This window comes from Cydia fagiglandana, chromosome 18 (assembly GCF_963556715.1).
Source record: "Cydia fagiglandana chromosome 18, ilCydFagi1.1, whole genome shotgun sequence".
NCBI classification, from domain to species: domain Eukaryota; kingdom Metazoa; phylum Arthropoda; class Insecta; order Lepidoptera; family Tortricidae; genus Cydia; species Cydia fagiglandana.
In genome coordinates this window covers 4,912,462-4,934,562 of record NC_085949.1, presented here as the reverse complement: position 1 = coordinate 4,934,562, position 22,101 = coordinate 4,912,462, and the positions used below count along the sequence as shown (strand labels likewise).

General features: G+C 35.6%; 1 protein-coding gene and 3 long non-coding RNA genes across 4 annotated transcripts in view; 3 read left to right on the top strand and 1 right to left on the bottom strand.

Moving 5' to 3' along the window:
- Positions 1-22,101, bottom strand: part of LOC134673262 (uncharacterized) — a 152,276-nt gene that overhangs the window by 45,795 nt on the left and 84,380 nt on the right. The window lies entirely within an intron of this gene.
- Positions 26-11,004, top strand: LOC134673371 (uncharacterized). The gene is made up of 4 exons (XR_010099469.1): positions 26-43; positions 5,390-5,469; positions 6,401-6,483; positions 8,455-11,004. It is a non-coding gene; the product is annotated as an uncharacterized LOC134673371 (long non-coding RNA).
- LOC134673221 (uncharacterized) lies at positions 13,014-14,781 on the top strand. The gene is made up of 2 exons (XR_010099438.1): positions 13,014-14,275; positions 14,485-14,781. It is a non-coding gene; the product is annotated as an uncharacterized LOC134673221 (long non-coding RNA).
- On the top strand, positions 15,024-21,262 carry LOC134673094 (uncharacterized). The gene is made up of 2 exons (XR_010099412.1): positions 15,024-15,549; positions 15,767-21,262. It is a non-coding gene; the product is annotated as an uncharacterized LOC134673094 (long non-coding RNA).

Here is a 22,101-nt window from a genome sequence, read left to right as displayed (position 1 = left end):
GCTGCCGCGCCATGCAGAGAACGTTGCCACTCTTTTTAACCAGGTCACATCAATTGGCTAATATTAAAACAAGTACCGTAAAACGGGGTCAACAGAAATCGCGGGGTGAATAGAGAAATTTAGAACTTTTTCTTTCAAGTTGTTATATTTAAAAACATACATCTCTAAAATCAAATATTTTGGAATAAGTATATAGTAGACTATTTATTCTCTACATTGATACCAAAAAAAGTTAATCAAACTGCCTAAAAGTTAGATTTTTTTGACTCTAAAGGAAGGCCTCACCGAGGTAAGAAATGAAGCCTGTCTGAACTTTGTTCTAGTGGTAAATGTAGTGACATTAACGTAGTGATAGCCTAATCCAAAGGATTAAATAATAAATATTATATGACAAGAATTACACAGATCGACCTAGTCCCACAGTAACCTCAATGAGGCTTCTGTTGTGGGTACTAGACCACGATATATATATACATAGAAACATCCATAACGAACAAATATGCATTAATGCGATAAGTTAAGTTTTCTTACTATTAAGTTATTCCTTATCGAAGAGATCGTAAACCATTGTACTGATGTGACTTTAAACCCTGACGATGGAACTGGAACTGTTTAAAGGAACCGTGGCCGTCATTTCAGGCCGTGCTGGCGAATCGAACGATCACAGTGATAAGTGTACGTAACTTTGCTATAAGATCTATAAGTACTTACTTTTTAGATTTTTTACACACAATTCAACGAAAATTTAATTATTCAATTCCACGCAAACGAAGTTGTGGGCGTCAGGTAGTCCGACATAATTATAGGCTATTATAGTAAAATGTTTTTTAAGAAATGTGTAGGGCCATCTCATCCATCACCATCAGCCACCCAACATTATAACATTTATAACATAACACAGACATCATCCAGACGTCACTAGGCTGCTGAGGAAAGAAAATAGAATAGTATGTTTTGGAAAATAATGGAACATTTCGTCTCTGTACTATATACGTATTAAAATTAAAAGTCTCGGGGATCGCACTCAGATACTTTGTGAACAATTAGTGCCAAGCGAAAACATACGCTCGTACCTCTAAGCTAAACCGAAAAAGTGGCAGATTATGATGTTGACTCCACGGTATACATAATAAGTAATAATGGGACTGGTCATCATTATCCCAAGAAAAATCGAAGAAATACAGGAGAATCCCAATTTGTAATTGCAATATGTCTAAATTCCAATTTGTAATAGCACAGCCTGGCCGTGAGCTACATTCCCAGTAAATAAATAGTTAAAAACCGGGCAAGTGCGAGTCGAACTCGCGCACGAAGGGTTCCGTACCATAAAGCAAAAAAAACCGAAAAAAATGCAAAAAGAAAACGGTCACCCATCCAAGTACTGACCACGCCCGACGTTGCTTAACTTTGGTCACGTTCTGGTCACAAAAATCACGTTTGCTGTATGGGAGCCCCACTTAAATCTTTATTTTATTCTGTTTTTAGTATTTGTTGTTATAGCGGCAACAGAAATACATCATCTGTGAAAATTTCAACTGTCTAGCTATCACGGTTCGTGAGATACAGCCTGGTGACAGACAGACGGACGGACGGACAGCGAAGTCTTAGTAATAGGGTCCCGTTTTACCCTTTGGGTACGGAACCCTAAAAACCATGATTACGCGAAGCAGAATTTTGAATGCACGAAACAGCGACATCTACGTGGAAACTTATCTAAATGTACGGATATTTGTTAAACTTTCAATTGTAATTTATATATAAGATACCTATTTATATTAAATCCGTGGTCTCTGCCTACCCCTCCGGGAAATAGGCGTGATTATATGTATGTATGTTATATTCAATTGTAATTTATTTTTGTAATTGGGTAGGTAAAGTTTTTTGAAGATAGGCAAATTATATTTTTTCCCGATAGTATTCATTATAGCGATCACGCAAATGCAGCTCTTTTATTTTTATATCATTTTATTGATTAAATATAATTTTTTAAATGATAGATATGACGTTTGTGAGGTGAAATGGCAGACTCGAGTAATTAATTCCTTGGCGCGTAGTAAATGGGACGAGATAGAAAAAAAATCGATGTTAACTGTCAGTGTCATTCTTGGAAAATTACTTGCAAATTATTGGAAAATAATGGTCGGACGAAACATTTGTGTTTTCTTGTAATTGGATGTCGGTGTGATTTCTAGAATAAGTATTTTTAACGTCCCTAGCACGATCAACACGGATATTTTGATAATGATAACGATTGCTTTCGACTACTTGGCACTGCTTCTTGGAGAACATTTTCATTAACACCTCCACCACGACTCTTGGACTGCTACACGAGTCATTTTGGATCTCAGTATCAACACAATAGATGGAGACGATCCCGGAAACGTTCGAATGGAAATAGAATATTACAGAGATGAACTCAAAGTGCGTCGTACCGTCTTGTAGGAAGTACAGACGTTACTTTCCAAATTCAGCGTATTTGAGCACACCAAAGTCTTTAACAGCGATTCGGTGCCAAGCTTTGAAGATATATTGGCCAAAATGGTAACTTATACGTTTGTGAGGACTATATAAACGTGATTGTTGTATTATACATACATAATGATTAAGATTGTAATAGTGTTAATAACTAGGTCGTTATTGGCTATTATATATGGGCTCGGCAAGGTGTTCACAATATCTGAACACGCACGCCCTGATAATAGAGGCGTGTTCAGATATTTATGAGCACCCTAGCTGCACCAATATATCTGATGGCGACTGTACTTTAGAAAACTTATAATATAAATCCAAAATAATATAATATAAATCCAGTAAATTTCGTTTCGTTTTATTTTAAAATCCACAAATTATTATCCTTAAGCATTAACATTACAACAGTATATAGAATCACGCTGTGTGGCGTGCCCTTGAAGAGAGTTGAGAGGTTCAAATATGGTCAATATGGATAAGTATGTCTGTAGGGTAAATGTGCTTCACGTTGGGGCCTGTTTACATATTGATTAGTGTTGATTGCGGGTTTAATACATTTGCCACTATACACAAGTAGCAAGTGTATCAACTCGCAAAAATACTACATTTTTGCTTCCATTGAGGTATACATAGTAAGCACTATTCTCAAATTATGTGAGGAAATAAAACAAATTCAATTTAGTAAAGCGTATTTAATAGGGGTAAAGTGACGCGAATACAATTAAAAAAACAACGCATATTCTTAGTTTATATTAAATGTAGATGGCTTTTTAGTTTTCACTTGGTCACAGAAATACGCTAAAAACCACTTTCAGAGTAGGTGTTTCTTGCGTTTTGGCTGTCCTTCTTGTGTCCTTCCACAGCATGAGCATGTCGTAAGTCCTGTTGTATTTGTCCCAGGACTTAACAGGAAGCTAGTTATTCATTATTAAGTTTGCTTCTGCTTTAAAATGAGGCGGTGCATGCCGTCTATTCCAGGTCGTTTTCGTCACTTGAACTCATTTTGTTTATTACGAGTATTAAAATAACAAGCGGTAACTTATTGAGTATTGCACAACGAATAAACTTTGCCGCCTTTTATTTGCATATTTTTTAAAATTATATTACCATAGATACAAAGCATACGGTACGCGCATGCGTCAATCCGCGCGCACCGCGCAGCGCCCTTTCGCGGTGCTAAAGCGGTATCCAGACGGGACTGATCAAATCGGTCGATTTGATCAGAAATGAAATTGGCGTCAATCTCCAATTTTAGATTTATGGTGATATTAGACCCATTTAAATTGAAAAAATGCCCCATAACGAAAATACTAGCCTCACAAATTGGTGTTCTTGTGTCCGCACCTCATTTTATTGGTCATCATCGGCGGTTGAATTCGGCGAGCCAAATTGGCATTTGCGTCCGTACGTCCCGATTCGATCGGGCAATTTAATCAGATTGGCGAAAAATTGACTAATTTGGATACGCCTTAAGCAACATCGAGTTCACGATAATTTGACATATAATAATAATAGATTTTTAGCATAAGTTGCATTTCATAAAACTTAACCCAAATCATTTGTACATTTTCAAGTCAAAGATAAAGACATGTTGGTTTTAAAATTTTAATAAGTATAGACCATAACATTGTCATGATCTTGTAACATTGTTAAAATAAGAGAGTCTCCCATTTTCATTTTATTGCATTTTTTATAAAATTTAGATTCTCGGGATATCTTGGTCCTAATTCGATTGCTCTTTTTTATGGAAATAATTATATCCTTCAGATTCACAGGATGCTCGAGGCTTAGCCGAATAACACTGCAAGGAAGTATGTCATGGCTCAATGGTTCTAATTAGCCATCAGTATAATACCGCCAATGAATGTTTACATCCACCTGAAAATAAGAACAACATTCATAAAATGAGGATAACCACACAAAACTAACAGATGGTTGAAATTGTTAGAAAAAATTAGACCGATTTCTTGTTTACGAACTTAACAGCTCATGGCAATTTAATAATAAAAATCAAAACACAAGTGAAGAAAGTTTTCTGTACCTATGTATTTCACGGATACGTACTCCTGTACGGCCATTGCTCCTCTAATTCAATGGCATTGTGCTTATCACTGTTATGATAATAATTTCAAATTTGTAGAATCTGCTCGCAATCTCGTATGAACTCGCTTATTTTTCTTGCAAAACTCTGTCCAAGGGTCAGCGTAGGGGCCGTCGTGTAGGGGTGGGGAAGAAAACGTTGTCCAATAATTTATGCAGTGCCAAGTTATCGAAAGTAAATTCAATCTTTGTCCAAATACGCGCAGATGTCGTGGGGAATCAGAAGTCCGTGGGTCGTGCTGAGGTCGCCGAAAATCTCAATGATAACATTAATAGCAATTCGCAAGGTAACATGAGGCTTGTCCGTTATTTTTCGGGAATGAGAGCTAAGTGACACTGACAGTTGACATCGATTTTTTTTCTATCACGTCCCATTTGCTACGCGCCAAGGAATTAATTACTCGAGTCTGCCATTTCACCTCACAAACGTCATATCGATCATTTAAAAAATTATATTTAATCAATAAAATGATATAAAAATAAAAGAGCTGCATTTCCGTGATCGCTATAATGAATACTATCGGGAAAAAATATAATTTGCCTATCTTCAAAAAACTTTACCTACCCAAAGGCCGTAGGCCCGACCTGAGGTTGTCAAGACACTTTTCCTATTGGGTCGTGTTTAAGCTCCAACTTCCCCCTCTCGTGTGACGCTTCGGGCCTTCGGCCCTACGCGGAGCTCGGCCTTCGGCCTTCGCGAGCCTCGACAATACTTAACTTTGAGTGTATAGGTACCCTAAAAAATCTACCGATCACTACCTGGTAGGTACATACCTCTGTACCTGTATTCTTTTCGTATGATGGACTTTTAAAATTACAGGTGAGCCCCATGTTTCCAACCAACAAGACAAACGAAAGAGACTGCAGGCTACACAAGTACTACTATTGGATATCTAGCAGGTCAGCTAAATTCAATTAAAGTGAATTATGAATTTGTCACTCTAATTACGCCGTAATGAGAGTAAACGAGAAAGATGCCCGCAATTAGCAAACTTCGGTGTTCGCGGTAGACCCCCAGCGCTGATTTAAATATCGTTTTATGTAGATAATTTATAATCCATGCATTAGTCTTCCTACGTCTAGAAATATATTTTTCATTAGATAGCTTTATTTTTCCACTTTGAGCTATGTGAAGTAAAATCTGCTTGAGTGTTTGATTACAGTCAACAAAATAGGTATATCTATCCATGCACCGCAATATAACAGCGATACAGGAATTGCGAACTTGTGTTAATTAAGACGAAACAGGAGCTGAGTTTTAAATATTTTAGGTAAATATACCCGTCTCGTTAACGGAAGCGGCTCCTTAAACTAGTGCGATAAGGACAAGGCGAAAAATCCTGCGTAAAAATCTCAAAAATCCAGGTTTCGTACTCGACTGTTTCCTACTCCAAAACTTAACCAATCGTAACCAAATTTGGAAATCTAAAAATTATGAAATTATCTGTGTAGGACCGTTTTGCTTTTTTGGCTAATTGATGTCAGTTTTGAATACTATGCCTCTCATTGCGGCATAGTCAATGAGGCCATTTTTGAAGGGCTCTAACGCCTTAAAAACAAAAATATCAAAAAAAGCAAAACGGTCTGACACAGATATTAACAATAATATTAATCTGTGTTGAAAAAATCATTACTCTAACATCAAAACCCACGGAGGAAACAGTCGAGTACGTTTGTATGGAGAAATGACCAATTAATTAATTTTAATTGTAACTGGTTCCCCGCGATACAGGCGTAGCCTAGTGCGGAGACCCCTGCAATATTCTGTTACGTGTTTTTATTGATAATAAAATGTATTCTTATTCTTATATTCTTACTTTTAAAATTACAGGTGATGAGCCCCATGTTTCCAACCAACAAGACAAACGAAAGAGACTGCAGGCTACACAAGTACTACTATTGGATATCTAGCAGGTCAGCTAAATTCAATTAAAGTGAATTATGAATTTGTCACTCTAATTACGCCGTAATGAGAGTAAACGAGAAAGATGCCCGCAATTAGCAAACTTCGGTGTTCGCGGTAGACCCCCAGCGCTGATTTAAATATCGTTTTAAGTAGATAATTTATAATCCATGCATTAGTCTTCCTACGTCTAGAAATATATTTTTCATTAGATAGCTTTATTGCGGCATAGTCAATGAGGCCATTTTTGAAGGGGTCTAGCGCCTTAAAAAAGAAAAATATCAAAACGGTCCGACACAGATATTGACAATATTAATCTGTGTTGAAAAAATCATTGCTCTAGCATCAAAACCCACGGAGAAAACAATCGCGTTTTCCCAGATATAAGACTTAGCTAGATCGACTTTCCGCCCCCGATAACCCCCATATAGCAAATTTCATTTAAATAACAAGAATTGCTCGTTTAAAGTTATAAGATAAGATAAGATACCGCCCATTAAATTCTATATTTTTTTTGTAAATACATAATTTACATCGCGGTCGGGGATCGAACGTGCGACGCGGGTTTAGTTATTATGTTATTAATTTTGAAATCTTTTACTAGCTTTTATTTAGTTTCACCTGTCCCGTTGTCTGTAATCAAATCTTGCAAGTTAAATTTGATCGGTGCCGGTGATTGAGCTGAAATACAGTCAGCGATAAAAGCTTGTACCAAAAATGTAATTTTTGCCAAAAACTTATTAAAATTTGCATTTTTATTTTGATATAGAATCGTTTATTTTAACGCCCTCTTTCGACAGCTCTTAAAGTCACAATAGACCTCACCTTGCTATTATTATTATTTGTTATTAATTACTATGTACTATAGTTCGTTTTTTTTAGCAATAGAAATAAGGTAAACAATCTTGATGTGACTTTTAATTGAAAAACACATTTTAAAAATAAGTTACGGCAAATATGTAACAATTATGTATGTAATACGATCATATATGCTTTCATAAGTAATAGTTCTTAATTTACAAAACGCGCTTTTCAATCAAAAGACATGTCAAGATCGTTTACCTTCTTTCAACTTCTTTCTAATGCTAAATAAAACGAAGTATAACAATTAGTAAAGAACATTATTTATTTTGCTGAAGCATATTTTAATCTTGTTAAAACTAAAAAAGGATACAAATTGCAATCAAAATTACAAATAAAAATTAAACACAAAAAGTTCACCTTTCCTGGGAATCGAACTCAAGTCACATGCGATCACACATTTTGTTCCGAAGCAAAATGCCAGCAATATGACTGTAAATGAGGGCTAGCGTTCTTTGCTCACCAGTTGGCGCCACTGTTGATGTTGGTCCAGTAAAACAGAAGTTATCAAAATTCTTACATGGGGCTATTCATAAATTACGTCATTTCAAATTAGGGGGGGGGGGGGTCTGGACATCGGATGACGGTAGCATGACGTAAGAGGAAACGGGGTCATTCGAAGCATGTTTTTTGGATGATTTTAGGGGGTGGGGGGGGGGGGGGTGTGTCTAAAATCTTATTTTTCTAAATGCATATAAGTATTTTAGTTGGCACTTTTTTTTATAAGTACCACTAGTATTTATTGAGCTATAGCTATGGTTTACCATGATTATAATCAAAGATTTATCACAATTATGAATATGGAGTGAAAATAGCGATAATTAAAAGCTTGGAACCCCGAAAACTTCTATTCATTTGACATTTTGAAAGACCTCCATCTACACTAGCGCGGGTTTACTTATTAATTTTGTAATAAATATATTTTAAAATAAACACAAAAAGTTCACCTTTCCTGGGAATCGAACTCAGGTCACATGCGTTCACACATTTTGTTCCAAAAGCAAAATGCCAGCAATATGACTGTAAATTAATCTAGTTGTTTTTAGAATTTTTAGGTTATTACAATAGTGACATAATGTTTTATAACTCAATAAAATTTTCTTTGTTGCTTTTTTTTTCAGAACACAAGAAGAGTCTCAAGGCTGCAGGAGTGCACTTAAACAGCGGGCGATTTATAAATAGTTACGAAAAGTAGGTACTTAGTTCGAAAAGCTGCAGAACAATGTTACGGGCTGTGACTCCAATCTCAGGCGGTTGGTAAAGAACTTGTGCGGTGGTTTTCTAATAGAAGGCAACTGAACTTTGGGACTAAAACTAATTTAAATATTACACTTTTCTTAGTGAACATAATAAAAATGACCTTGATCCAGACAGCCTACGGACTGGGTCAGCTAGTAACTTCTTACCAATCGCCTCAGTTAGGCCTCTCACTAAAGTCCAAGAAGCAGCGAGCATGCAGGAGGGACCAAAAGTCAATGAGTACATTTTTCACTCGACGACTATTTAAGGCACATCACACACTACCTGAACCAGTACCTAATAGTAAAATGGCACCTGTCTTTTTGTATAATACCGGTTATTACATCTACCCGGGGCCCAGGGCACTCTTTGTACAGCAGTTTTCCGTTATACTTAATATCTAATAATACATAACCCTTCGTATGCCTTTGTTAAACATTTGCTACTGATTTAATAACCTACTGATATGACAAGGCATACGAAAGGTTAAGAGGAAATAGGACAACCGCTTCTTCAAACAAACGTAATCCCCATTTTGCTCTCAGGATATTGACATTATGGAAAATTATTTTTACATAATTTAATTTATACTTATTATTCTTATTAACTATTATTACTTAGCTATGCCTCTACGTATGACATTTTTCGATTTATTGGTTAATAAGTATAAGAAAAAGAAGCGAAAAACAAGTCCCCTAGGTATTTTTTTTAATGTTCCTAACACTTTTTTAATAACAAAATTTTTTTACACTTAAAATACGTGAGTGACCCGTTTTTAATATATTTAATATGTTCCTAATACTTATTAGGAACTATAGGGGGCAGCACAGGAGCCGTCGCTATAAAAAAATAAAAATAATAACAAACAAAAAGTTCACCCTAGGTGGGATGCGAACCCGGGGTCACAATGCGTGTACACTTTATGAAACCATGCATAAGGTCCATCGATGGATAGTTAAGAGTATTGCTGTTTGTACCTAAGCCGGTTTTCTGAAAGGAAAAACTCAGCGCAAAAAGTAAAAAAAAAAACGAAAAAGTTCACCGATGGCGGGAATAGAACCCAAGTCTCAAGCGAACACTTTGTCCTAAGTCAAACATACCTAAGCTGCTTGCTAGATTCAGACCAGACATGCAAGTGTTATATTTTAAATGTCCAACAGCTATGAAATTATGATTTTAAAATAACACTTTGCAAGTCTTTGCTTTGAAAAACACTGCAGCGTTACCTTGGTCTTACTCTGCCACCCTAGTTAGTAAGCATGCTAAAAGCAGTTTTTCGGAATTATTTGTCGATTAATGTCTATAAGGAAAAATTACGAATTATAATAATGTAAAAAAAAACCGCCCAAGTGCATGTTAGTATCGTGCACGAAGGGACTCCGTTACTCAAAAAAGGGAAAAAATGACGTTTGTTGTATGGGAGCCCCATTTAAATATTTATTATAATGTGTTTTTAGTATTTTTTGTTATAGCGGCAACAGAAATACATCATCTGTGAAAATTTCAACTGCCTAGCTATCACGGTTCATGAGGTACAGCCTGGTGACAGACAGACGAACAGACAGTCTCAGATAACGGTTAAGTATACTATTCAGTTATATATTACTGTGACAGAGACATTGGGCGTTTCGTTCGCTACGGAGTGTGAACGATTTGCAACTTGGCTATGCACCCAGCTACCTCGCACATCTCTGGTGGAAACGCAGCCTAAACCTGAGATGTTAAGACATCGCCTTGGTTACATTTATTTCGAAAATACAATTCGTGATATCTTTATTTCGGTACCTACTATTCTCATTTAGACTTTTAGTTTCATTTTTGTACTTCGTTATTGATACTTTTAGTTTTTTAAATTTCTTGACAATAATAGGTATTTAGACATTTTAGACGTTATTATTTTAAGTCATTTTTCCTTACGACATTAGTCGCCTGATTCGTTTTCCGTTCCACATAATATCAGGACACCGTTATGTCCGTTACCAATATACTTTTTAAGAGGAAAGACGACGAAAAAATATTAAGCATTGAATATTATCGGCAATTCAAGGCAAATATTTTTTTTTATTTTTAAAATATTGTTAAGAATCTTCTGATATTTTGTAAACGAAAAAAATAACGGAAAAAAAATAACAAACAAAAAGTTCACCCTAGGGATTCGAACCCGGGGTCACAATGCGTGTACACTTTATGAAACCATGGTTTCAACCTTATTACAAAAAGCATAAGGTCCACAGTTGGATAGTTAAGAGTATTGCTGTTTGTACCTAAGCCGATACTGCTACCGGCAGACAGGTAGAATAACGTTTTTCGATTTTGTGATTTTGGCTGTAGTAGACCCTCAGATATCATTCGCGCGCCAAAAGGCTAGGTGTAAATTACATTACGACTATTACGAGTAATAAAAGCCCGATATAAGTCGGTCATAAAAAAAATTGTTTATTTCCGAAAAACATTTCTTGGATACAGTTATAACAAAGCATACTAAAGCAATTCACATGTACCTTACTTATTGTGTACCTACTTAACTGACGGAAGGGGCGCAGCTATAAGTTAGTTATCGACAGTGATATCAGCATTTCACTTCTACTCTACGTACCTATTGTTTACGTACCTATTAAGCGACGGGCGATACGTATTAATATGTGAAACTAGACGAGTTTATTTTCGAATAGAGATAGAAATAAATCTAATTATTTTACTACAAATAGGTGTACCTAAGTATAGTTTGTCAAAAGACATACTGTATATTAACATGAAAGGTATTGAAATCTGTAATTATATAGTTTGGTAAACAAGTAATTGTCAGTAAAAAACTGTTACGGAAAAGAGAGTACTGAGCTATAACCGCGAAAATCAAAGGTTCGCAAATTGTGGGGATCTTTCTCTTTTACTCCAATGAAGGCATAATTCTTCATTGCAGTAAAAGAGAAAGATCCCCGCAATTTGCGAATTTCGGTTTTTGCGATAGCCTCTCTGTTCTTTCTGCTTAAAATGCTCCACTGACAAACGACTCTTCCCAAACTATAGATTACAGGTAAACCTATAGTTCGTTTTTTTTAGCAATAGAAAGAACTCCGCAGAAGCAAGCATGCAGTTTCTATCAGGCTCGTTAATTGTTAATAATTATTGAATTATCTAATGTAGCATGGTCAATACACATAATTTACTTCAAATTGTTACCGCTAAAAGTGCCAGATTTAGAACCACAAGCGAACTTCTGCGAAGTTCTTTCTAATGCTAAAAAAAACGGACTATACCTGGTAGGTAGGGTTTACCTAGTTTATTTAAAGTTAGCAAATATCTACCTAAGTTAACAATGTAACGATAGGTATATGGTCTGGCAAACCAAATTTGTTAGTAGAAAAGGCGGCAAATTGAAAAAAAAATGGCGGGAATATTCTATCATCTCCCATATGAAATTTGAATTTTGCACCTAAATGCTTGGTTTGCCAGGCGATATTAGATATGTACTTACCTGTATTTGGTTACATGTGGCCACTACAAGTGTATAAGTGGGTGAATCAACCTGTTTTCCCACTCATTGCCATAGTTATGGTTTTCTGAACTACAAAACAATAGGTACTCATTCCTTTCTTTTGGGTGCTAGTATTAGCGTAACACTACAAAGACTCTTTCTGAAAGATTATTTGCCTAAAGTGTCATTCTATGGAACTTGCTAACTACTTATGTAAACAAAAGTCGGAAGGAAGTTCATCATTCAGAGACAATTTCAATGTTTACGTAGTTGTATGTTTACATAGTTAGCAAGTTCCATAGAATGACACTTTATGTTTGATATGAGACAGTCCCTGGACACAATAGGGCTTATTACACTTATTCTGCCTTCAGACGGCTGACGATTGCCCCGATATCGGGCAAGAATCGTTTTTCGTTTCATGTGGTTTCATGAAATATTGTCACATAGTTCACAATATTTCTTGGTGTAAAAAATAGTTCAACTACAAAAGTATCAACCATGTTTGCCAATTCGAGACAAAGTATTTGTTACAATTGAAATATTAAAAATTGAAATATTGTTGACGATGTCCTTATATTTCGTGAAACGCAAAACGATCTTGCTCGGGCGCACCGTCGGCCACGATCGCATTAAGGCCCGACCACAAAACAGATAAGTACAGAAGTCAATCACATGTATGTACTTTACTTTTCATACCTACGCTCGGCGGTCGCTCTAGGGTTGCGATTGTTGCGAACTATGACTTATGCACAAAAAAACTATCGTGGTAGTGGCACTCGTATCCATCGTATCGTATCTAGTTGTTTGTTTTATTGTTGAGAATACAACGGGAAGAATGGAAATATAAATTAATAACTCAATTAGGTATTTGAATTTTAATGTCATTGTTATATTACAAATTTGCCACAGAAAATATCTTGCGATGATTTCGAGATTGGCGATTATTGATATATTTTAAAGTGTAATAAATTCGCATTCTTATGTACGATACGATGTAATAAATTCGCATACGCATTCTCTCTGAAACCACTGGTAGCTTAAAAAACGACAATTCACCGGTTAATGTTGAATTTAAACAACCGTCCACTGTACAGTTATAATAACTTTTTGTTTTGTTTCTCCATTATTGCACAAAAAAGTTCACAGACGCGTGTCTCAAGCGGATGGCACTCGCGCTCGCACTGGTCCCAACTGGTCCGAGATATCGTGTCCGTGAGCAGTGTCTATGTGTGCGTTGCTTGAGCGCGCTTTGTATGTAGATTGATTTCTGTACCTATCTCTTTTGTGGCCCGACGGTGTGGAAGTGTAATAAGCGCTTATAATGTACATAACGTCAAGGAATAGTTGACTCACCCATTTTTTTAGTAGTTGTGACGTGGCTTCGCCAGTCTCCTTTGTGTCTTTTGAGAGTGTGTGGTACATGTATGGTAACGAATATTGTCAGCTAGAGGTCGGTTCTGTAACTTCCAACAACTTCTGTAAACAGGATTGTCGTCCGTACAAACATAGCTAACGTAATGTTACATTTTAAGTAAAAATTAAGGATGACTCACGCTAGACCGGGCGGGATCCGAGCCGAGGCGTTCGACACGTCATTTTCTATGACGGCTGATCGGTGTTCACGTGGTGCTTTCCATATAAAACGAAGCGCTGGTACTCCGGCTCGGTCTCAGCCCTGTCTCATAGCGTGAGTCATCCTTTATGGTGATCTCCTTATTAGAAATATAAGGACTAAATATATCCTGTCACAAGTGTAACAGGATAATTTCTGCTGAGAGGGACAGCTCTTGTTAGCAGAAAGTATCCGGTAGCAGAAAAGGTATAATCGAGATGATTCCTCCGACGATCTCACTCCTCACATTTTTTTTAGACAGAATAGCATAATAAATAGCTAGTATTTATTTGTGACTATATCCTAGAGCCTCAGCGCCCGTTTTTGTACCCGTTTACTATCTGTGAATTATGTAGAATATTGTAAAATATAGGTAGTAGGCAATATAAATTGTGACTACCTGATAGTTATATGTTTTTTTTTATAATCAGGCAGACCACTAAGCTTATACTGTTTAACTTAGGTATTTTTAGACACTCGCGCGACTTGTAGGTACCTATACAAACACCACCACCAGACCAGTACAAACGGCAAATATCAATTTACGCTTTTCCTACTGACATATTGGTTTGCCACTTACAATTATAATGTACCTACCTGAAATATGCTTACAGTCCCTTTTTTTAGCATTAGAAAGAACTTCGCAGAAGTAAGCTTGTGGTCCAAATCCGGCACTTTTAGCGGTAATAATTTGAAGTAAATTATATGTATTGACCATGCTTCATTAGATAATTCAATAATTATTAACAATTAAAGACCCTGATAAAAACTGCACGCTTGCTTCTGTGGAGTTCTTTCTAATGCTAAAAAAACGAACTATAGGTATCGATTGCAATGTATTATTAGTTACTGCAATAAAGAATTTGTATTTCCAGTTCGATTGTCAAAGGCTCCATTAGTAAGTACCTAGGTGATCATAGGTCCTAGATCCGGATCATCCGGGGGCTTACGAGAACTTGCTTACTCGTCGAGATATGACGAGTATATTGTATTTTAAATTGTTAAAAGATTTTTATAGTACTTTTTGTTGTGTTGCTGTAACTTTGTTAGTGGATTTGTTTAAAATTACTGTTAAATGTTATAAAATTTGGTAAATAAAGTAATTTAACCATTTTAAAAGTTGTTTTACTTAATGATTATCAGGATGCCTTTAGTTTTTAGGGCAATGAAACTATTTAATAAATTAATTTAACTATACAAAGAATAGTTTTATTACCCTAATCAACCATGAACAGAATTGAAATTTCCCTAGAAAATTACCCTTGTGCCAGTTAGTTTGACATAATTCGCTAGATGGCGTAGCGTCTCAACGCTGAGTGTATACTCTATCTCAGTATATATAAGTTACTCTATGGTTCATTGCCCGAGGTTATGTTGGATTTGTTCTTTTGTAATCTTATAATTAATCCTGTATGTCGCTGTAATAAAAGAAATATTACTGGAAGCAGTGGTTTGTGTGCTAAACCCCTTTTACTGAGCATTAAATCTATGGATGATTTCAACTCAGAAAGCGGGATTGTGAATTCAAATGCCCACATAGAAATTGGTTAATTGTTTTCACCTGTATAGAGGTGCTATATTGAACCATCGCACTGGGAGATTTCGGCACAAGATCGGCAGAAGTAGAGGTTTACAGTGAATAAAAAGTGCAAGCCTTTGAAGAGCAGAGGCGAGTCGAACTCGACGCAAGATGAGTTAAAGGCCCGACCACCTGCGGTCATAAACTACAATTTTGTCGGAAGTGTGCAGACCTGCGGTGAATGTGGATGTTCATTCACTGCAAAAATAGGCTACGTCAGCCACCTGAGAGGTCACGATCATCGTTCTCACTAGCCAGTGAATACTCAGTCGCCGAGGCCGAAACCGGCTAGGACAGGATGATCAGAGGTGCGTAGCAATGTATGTTGCTTGGTTTTTTTTTTTTAAAGTTTGAGTTTGTTTGATTGACAATTGGTTTAATTTGCTTACCATAAAAGGTGTTTTAAATTTGCAATGTAAGTACTTGACGTTTGCTATGTATTGATCTAGTTACTAACACCTTTTTTTTTTTGTCATTGTTTGTTTTTGGTCTGAGAGATGACACGTTGGAATACAATGAGAATAGATCTCGACGAAAACGCAAGCAAGCAACCATCAGCTTCATCACAGTGAGATTGGTGAGACACAGAGCCAACATGGTTACGAACGAAGTCAAAAGGGTAAGGATGACATTGTGCAGTATTCAGGTACAATATAGGTGCTTAGTGAAGTTAGTTATTAACACTGAGTTGTATAATGACATTAGGTGAATATATACTAGGTATTATTACTATTTTGGATAGTCTAATGACACTAAAAGGTATTTTATTTCTAATGATGTATGAGTATATAATGCCTATATATGGCATGAGATAACAATAAAATGTTATGGATTGGTATCACAGAGGTTATTGCCATGATGAATTGATAGCGAAGATGAGAGGAAGAAACTGATAGCGGGCTAGAATTGTAGATTGGCCCATGACGGTTATCAGAAGAGGCTTTTACCAAGCACCACACTTATTGAGATATAGCTCTATTTCTATATTCCGGTCTCTAATTCAGAATAGGTGGTAATTTATAATAGGTGGATGTGCATATAAATTATTTTAGATAAAAGACTGAAGTTAGTTTTTGATTTGACAACAAAGAAATTATTTATAAACTTTTGTATATGAAAAAAAAATGTTAATTGAAGATATTGAATGGTATATTCTACATAGGTAGGTACATGCATTTAGTTTCATATCATTGTTATATTGGAAATTATCAATCTGGATACTTAGAGAGAAGCACATACAAACAATAATGAATTAATGAAATTACACACAGTATATATTCGAAATTTGAAATCACACAGGTAGTTTCACATCTATTTCATAACATTTATTTAAAGGTCATGCATCTCAACAATCCAATTCATTAGATTATGTAATTCATTCTGAAGCCTGAATTTTGTATATGAGCAAGGTTTATATAATTTAAAAATGAAAAACAGATGTGCAGAATTTTTGGAAATTGTCCAGGCTTACCTCACGCTTCGCATACAAATCAAGGAAGTTTACATTAATGATATTAATATTTCAAAATGTAAAAGAGACTTGTACTATTAATGGTGTCACAATTATTTTACATCAATTTACCAAAGAATTAAGTTTGAAAATATAAGTAACAATTTCAAAGCATCATTATTATCATTCAGGGAACATGATGCATGGTCGCATTGTGGATACTGACATTGCATATTAAAATGAAAGGGTTAAGATCTCCTTGTAGGTATTTAAAAGAAAGTGAATAGTTAGTTCACTCTATTTGGAATTCTTGAACATCTACTTCATACCTTCGAATTGTTGACAAGTGGTATTTATATTTAAACCTTATTGCACAAAATAGGTATACACCAGTGTTCAAATTTGTTTTTCTAAATTTATAAATTTAATACAGGTCTTGTCTAATGACTCTAGTGAAAGCGTTTGTTGTACGGGATTGGCTAAACAAGAACAGATTACTTTTCGGTGTTGACACAATATTTATTGTCTAATAATATTGCATAGTATTCAGTTATATTTTTAAAATTTGACTAGGTATGCGAAGTTGAAATAGTACAGTTATACATCTGTAATACCATGGATTGCGATGAAAAATGATTATGATTACAATCCAGTAATAAACCACAAATGAAACTATGAATTATTGTTGCTATGAAATACAATTTATTTGTGGCTTTATGGTTTCATTTGCATAAAAACTTAACAGCTGGTGATGCCTAATTAAGTTAATCAAATGGACGGATCCTAGAGGTCATAAATTGTGGAATTTGGGTTGTTAAGAGGTGGGTAATGGTCAGGAATAGTGTCGGTCGAATGCAAAAGCAGATTACTTGTGTATACATTATCAATTATAAGAGGGTCCATTTATAAAATTAAAATGTTGGCAAGAGCAGTGCCTGTTTGAAAAAAAAAACAAGACTTAAAGAATTCTCATTGAAAATTGACTTAAAGAGTAAGGTCGATGAGGGGGTACAAATAATGTCACAAGTTTTAGTGCAGGGTTTTAGTATGGTTTTGTGCAAAAGTCTGTGACTGACTTAAACAAAAGACTCAACACCAGAATAAGTTGAATGAACGAATCTAAAAGTATATAACATTCAAATTTAAAGAAGCCTTATAAAGTAGGCTGTGTAGAAGTAACTTGGAGTTAATTTTTATTTTACATTTCTTCAATTCATTAAACTTTGAAAGTATCCTTAAAATTTGGTTTATTGTTAGGTTTAACACATGGTACATTTATGATTTTATGACGAAGACACAGTAATGACAAGAGAAATAGGTTGGTGATATTAACCATGTGAACCATGATTCATAAACACAACATTTATGGTTGCAGTTTTACAGCCATAGCCGATTGGCTCTAACTATTAAAAAAAAGGTGTATAAATATATTGGAATTTAATTACTTCCAATAGTTTCAATAATATAGAAGGTGGGGTAATGACGCTAGTATTTGCTACGGTGTACTCGGTGTAGTATACGCTTGTACCTATTTGGAGCCTTTTCTTTCCGGGTGCATGTGACCCCGAGGTTTAGTGTTGCGTTTATTACCATCCCTGTGGCTGAATATTACTATGGTGAAATGTTGCACGAAGTTTAGGACGAAACATCAGGACCATCAGGTTATTGAATAAATATCTGTTTATATAAATTCAACAAAATAAAACATGATTTAAATGTAATCTTCTCAAAGTTGATAAATTGATGAATATTTATTATTTTATTTTATTAATGTTGAGGATTTTTGATGAAGATAATGATTGATATCCATGACGACATTGACGTCTAATTACAATTTTAGTAACGATGAGTAGGTGTCTAATACAAATACTTTATTTATAACACTAAGGAAGATCTTAGGTTACAGAGGTCCGATAATGATGATGATGTAGGTATATGACTGAACATGTCTACTAGTTAAGTAAGTGTCGATGTCGGCGACAATGTTTGCTCCATGACTATGACAGGGTCAATAACTGGCCATATCGATTATAAAAAACGGAGCTGGATGATTTCGATGACAATGTCGGCGATAAAGCTTGACTGACCACTTTGATGACGATATATAGATGACGTTTATAGTAAGATTAATTGATGATGGTAATGATTGACTGATTCCATGTGTATAATCAATGATTAAATTGTTGACGAGGACTGAGACTAAAATGATCGTTGCTACTGCCAATAATTATAACATTTGTTTTTATTTTTTTTATGTTACAACGCTGGTAACCTGGCTGAATGGATGAAGTTGATAATGAGCGAGGGCTTCGCAGCAAGAGCTGACTGAAGTAAAGGAGGTTAAACTGTTAAGACGGTGCTGCCAGCAGTGGGCAGGGCCCAAGCTGCCGATGGACAGGGCCACAGAGCGAGGAACCGACATACATACGTGCCGTGTCCAAGATTACTGCCTTCTGCATCTGATCCTTGATCCAGCGACCAGCGAGAGTATCTACAGGTGTTGTTTTGGACTCTTAGCTGACAAGATTGCTATTATATTAATATTATGAATCTAGAATATAACTTTTGAGTTTTGGCAGACTGTCTAGTGCAGGCCGTAATGGCAGACTGTCTAGAGCAGGCCATGACTGTTTATTATGTTAGTTTATGCTTTGGCAAAGTTAGGTTCTTGTAATATGGGCCTTGTTGTTTGATCCAAATAAATATATATACATATTAGTTTATACTTTGACAAACTGTCCAGCGCAGGCCTTGAAGGCAGACTGTCTGGGGCAGGTCGTGATTGTTTATGATGATTTATACTTAGGCAGACTGTCTAGAACAGGCTTTGATAGTAGCCTGTCTTCTAGAGCAGGCCATAACAAATTAATTAAAATAATTAATTAGGTATGAATGTGCAGACTGTCTAGAGCAAGCTTTGATAACAGCCTGTCTTCTAGAGCAGGCCAAAACAAATTAATTCAAATAATTAATTAGGTATGAATGTGCAGACTGTCTAGAGCAAGCTTTGATAACAGCCTGTCTTCTAGAGCAGGCCAAAACAAATTAATTCAAATAATTAATTAGGTATGAATGTGCAGACTGTCTAGAGCAAGCTTTGATAACAGCCTGTCTTCTAGAGCAGGCCAAAACAAATTAATTCAAATAATTAATTAGGTATGAATGTGCAGACTGTCTAGAACAGGCTTTGATAGCAGACTGTCTTCTAGAGCAGGCCGTGATGGCAGACTGTCTAGACAACTCAAGTCTAGAGCAGGCCATAACAATTTATACTTTGGAATGATATCTAGAGCAGGCCTTAAGGGCAGACTGTGAATGTTTATGATGAATTATACTTTGTCAAACTATAGAGTAAGCCTAAATGGCAGACTGTGATTGTTTATGATAAATTATACTTTGCCAAACTATTTAGAGCAGGCCTAAATGGCAGACTGATTGTTTTGATGAATTATGTTTTGCAAATCATTTAAAGCAGGTCTTAATACTGTGATTGTTTATGATGAATTATGTTTTGCCAAACTATTTAGAGCAGGCCTAAATGGCAGACTGATTGTTTTGATGAATTATGTTTTGCAAATCATTTAAAGCAGGTCTTAATACTGTGATTGTTTATGATGAATTATGTTTTGCCAAACTATTTAGAGCAGGCCTAAATGGCAGACTGATTGTTTTGATGAATTATGTTTTGCAAATTATTTAAAGCAGGTCTTAATACTGTGATTGTTTATGATGAATTATGTTTTGCCAAACTATTTAGAGCAGGCCTAAATGGCAGACTGATTGTTTTGATGAATTATGTTTTGCAAATCATTTAAAGCAGGTCTTAATACTGTGATTGTTTATGATGAATTATGTTTTGCTAAACTATTTAGAGCAGGCCTTATAAGGGTAGACTGTCATTGTTTATGACGTTTTATACTTTGCTATACTGTTTAGAGCAGGCCTTGAGGGCAGATTGTGAATGTTAATGTTGGCTTATACTTTGGCAGATGTCTAGACCAGACCAAGACTGTAAGTTAGTTCATATGTATTGAAAGAAGGCTATTAATGCTATCAGGTGCTGGTTGTATTAAATTACTGTTTAGTGTTTATATGATCTCAGGTTATAGCATGTGAAGATTGTGAAGTGTGAAGACTGATTTCTCAATAAGGTTAATATATGCAACTAGTCATTGGTTGTGTGATTGACTAATAAAAGTCTATAGTCAGAAGTTTACAAAAACTGTTCTTATGAATGTTTGTTTGATATCGATAAAATTGTTATGATATATTGCTGTTGTTATTAATGTACAATTGTTTTTAGTGAGAGGACTCACTATAAATAAAAGGACGGCCGAGTTGTAAGCATCACAATAGTTGATATCCTGTATGTTACTTTATACTGATAATAATCACATGTAGTATGCACCTGACTTTATACTTTTTGGTTATTGTATCTATGGTCATGTTTGTTGAGGGAGAACTGTCAGATTTTGGCGGCGGTTCATTGCCCGAGGTTATGTTGGATTTGTTCTTTTGTAATCTTATAATTAATCCTGTATGTCGCTGTAATAAAAGAAATATTACTGGAAGCAGTGGTTTGTGTGCTAAACCCCTTTTACTGAGCATTAAATCTATGGATGATTTCAAGCCTAAAGCCATATGTTAAAAGCTTCTACTTCTTAGGGCCTCTTGCTTGCACTAATGATCAACCCGGGGTTAACTGGTTAAACCTGGAGTTGCCATGGTTACCAGTACAATTTGACACTGGGTTAATGATTTAACCGGTTAACCCCGGGTTAGTGGGATGGCGCAAGTGGCGCTTAAAAGTTACATGATGGGAGTCTTAGATAAATTAATCCCAATTATTAACTTTCGTAGGTAATGCCTACAGAAAAGACAGCAGGTTGCCCGAACATTTTTTTACCCATGTACTGAAATAACGACACATTTGAAATGACGATACATATGTACCTATAACTACTTACGAATCTAAATAATACTAGATTGGTTTACCTAATACACACAGAATTAAAAATAATGAGTTTGAGTGTCACTAAGAAGGTTTAGCAAAATTACGAGCAAAATTAGCGATAGTCAAGAGCGGTCATCATTAAATTTAAGAATGTAAAAAAAAAAAAAAAAAAAACTAAGTAGATAATTTCCAAGTATTAATGAAATAGCAAGACAGCACAAAACGCAGTAATTATATAAACGCACCATTCTAAGGAAAGAAAGGCAAAGTAAAACAGACAGTTTCAATGACAATGAACTTCTATTGAAAGAAAGTGAAAACACCGACTTTTAAGGAATGCCGATGACGAATCGAGTTAGCGACACTTGACGAAATGAAATGACCCGCGCGCAATCGTTTCACTTCGCAGTTTTATTCAATGTAGAATAGAAACATTAAAGCCCTTTTCTACTCTTC